Below are 3,211 nucleotides of genomic sequence, written 5' to 3' on the forward strand. Positions count from 1 at the left end.
AAAATAAAATCTCAGATAAAAGTTGCATGATTTAGAAGGGTCACATTTTGATCACGTTGGCTTTCTTCTAGATAGAGGCGCCAAAAAGATATAAAAGTCGTTTTCACTTTTTAAAATTTAATTGATTTTAAAATTTAATATTTTTTAAGTTTCTGTGAGTTTGGTAATTTTTATATAAAAACTACTAAGAAAAAAGCTGAAAAAGATGAAAAATTTTCTTTTGTAGATCTTTTATGAGTCCAAAAAAAATTTGCAAAAATTTTCAACTATCTATCGTGAAAGCTTGAAGCTTTCCCTACAAAATTTTTTTTTTCTTATAATGTTTTGTTCCTGAATTATAAGCAAAGTCAGAATGGTTTTTTGTTTAACTCGTGTGTAACAAAAAATCATAGGAACATTTTTTAAAAATAAATTTTTAAGCTTTCAGATAGTCAAAAATTTCGCAACGAATATATTCTGTATATAATTTTGAGCTAAAAAATCCGAACTTCTCTTCCAACCCAATATTTCTGAAATTCTTATAAAAGTTTTAAACGTTTGTATCTCGCGAGGCAAGAATTAATTCAAGTTACTAGCCGACGACCCGAAAACTATGACGAAAACACTGCAGTCAGCGTTGGCACCATTATTTATCATTGGCTCGTTTTGCTGTTGGGGTTTGTTTGAATATCCTCTTGGACAACCTAGGCCGTATTTCTCTTGCCTGTATGTCTTGGCCGTATGGAGCAATATTATATATTCCTTTTATTATCCAATATACACCGATCGATGGCAGACTAATGAAGTAGATCTTATAGATATCGATGATTGGATCGCTATTTTATCGATTCTTATTAGTTTTTATCGTTTTAAGGTAAAAATTTTTTAATGTTCTTTTCCAGTCCTTAATATTACTTAATCTTTTAATATTTTTTAACTTTTGTTTAAGAGATTTTTTTAATTGAAAGCATTAAAATCTTAATAGACGATTTTTTTTATTATAGACTTTAAATTTATATAAAGTTTTTGAGTAAAATCAATTTTAATGCTTATATTATTATTTACTATAGACGAAATATGTTCGATAAAATTAATATTTGTGTATATATATAGAAGAAAACTTCCTATTATATGAGATAAGCGCCTAATATGAGATAGTGGTGTTGCTGCTAAACTAATAAACGCTATCTATTGATTCCACCATGAATTTATTGTTCTTGGATTAAAAACTATTTAGTAGAAAATTCATTAGTAGATCATGCCTGTAGTCAAATTTCATTGAGATGAACCTTTAAATCTTGTTTATTATTTAATAAATAAATATTTGGCAATAAATTCTTCATGTAGTGATAAAGTAAGATCGTACTAATAAAAAAATACGGAATATATTGAATTGTTTAATTATAGAAATATATACATATATAAATATATAAATATATACAGAAGTTAGATTTGATGCTCATAAAATCATAAGGGATAGAAATCATAATATGAGATATCCAGGATATTTTTAATATGAAATAACCGTAATAAATAGTATTCCTATGTATAGTGAAAATCGTTGCTAAAGAGTAAATATTATTATTGTATAATAATAAATATATTAGTATTATATATATTATTGTATATTGTATATTGTATAATAATAAATATATTAGTATTGTATAATAATAAAAAGGACAACTGAAATGAACGTCGAGTGTCTATTTCTTGATTCCAACTATCTGAAGACGAGTTCTGGGTATAATCTTTCGCATGCTCATTTTTCACGCACGCTGTGTTTGTTTGCATTTTAGAAACATGAAATAAAGTTTTTTAATTGCAATACTGATATAATTTACTATCGATATTTCTCAGGGCATCTCATATTAGGAGCACAATTTTATAACTTTGTGATTTGCTTACTTTTTACATTTCTTTAATTTAAAAAAAAATGGAATTTGAATTAAATTTTATATAACATTTTCTTAAAGCTTGTTAAATTCCCTTCAAAATGACCTATTATTTTAAATTCTACCTATAGATTTCTAGCATTTATTCAAAATGAACTCGGTATCTCATAGTAGGAGTCTTTCCTTTACACACACACACATACACACACACACACACACACACACACACACACACACAAATTACTTTCCTAAATTAGCTTTCAAAATAAATTTATTTTAATCTTACGCTTAAAGTGTATAGATACTAATCAAATTCGAATCTTTATCTAACATATTTCCCATTGCAATAATAATTTTTATTCAAATATAAAATTATAATAATTTCTTTTTATGTCATATAACCAATCAATATAATTTTTTAAAGGAATTGAAAGTGTGCTTACATGAACTTTCCATAGTAGACGATACATTGAAAGCACTCGGTGTGCCAAAGAAATACCAACGGCTGCGTAATTGGATAATCCGAATAATAATCGGATGGATTGTATATTTTCTTTTTGACTCAGCATCAAATATTTGTTTGTCTTTTATGTATTACCCTGACGACAATGTGATTGAAGAGATTTATCCACATCTTGTGATAAATTATCCGACATATGTAAATATTTCAAGTGCATTGATTTGCCAAATTGTTCTTAGGTTAGTATATATTAGTTATATATAAGTTAGTATATATGTGAATATCTACTAAACTATTTTTTAGTGTGCTAGTGTGAGATATAATGTTTACAGTTTGAAACACTTAAAGATCTTTTAAATATTTTAAGATGTTTTATGTAATTTTAAATAATATTTTATCAATATTAGCATTGCAATTGTAAAGAATGCACTATGATGATGATAAAAAGATGATCTAAACAGAGAAAAATTACAAAAGTTTATTCCGTTATAAATGACAAATATATGTCTGTAAAATGTAAAAAGCAAATAATAAAATTCTAATTTAATTTGACTTTGATTATTTATTAATGTAATTAAAATATGCATATATAATATATATGTTTTAATTTTATTGAAAGACAAACTTTATTCATTTCAGATACACAAACTCCAGATTTCATCAAGTCAATGATCGTTTACTTGTATTTATTTCTTCCGATCTTTTCAAAAATAATGAAGATTATAGAAAACAAAACAGATTCATCTTAATTCATCAACATATAGCAAAATTTGAAAATCGCAAGCAATCTATATGGATTTTAATGTAATTCCTTAAAAGAATTAAATGTGTAAATGCGCGCTTATATATTATATATATATATATAAAATATATAAGTATA

This window comes from Atta colombica, unplaced genomic scaffold (genome assembly GCF_001594045.1).
Source record: "Atta colombica isolate Treedump-2 unplaced genomic scaffold, Acol1.0 scaffold88, whole genome shotgun sequence".
NCBI lineage: Eukaryota > Metazoa > Arthropoda > Insecta > Hymenoptera > Formicidae > Atta > Atta colombica.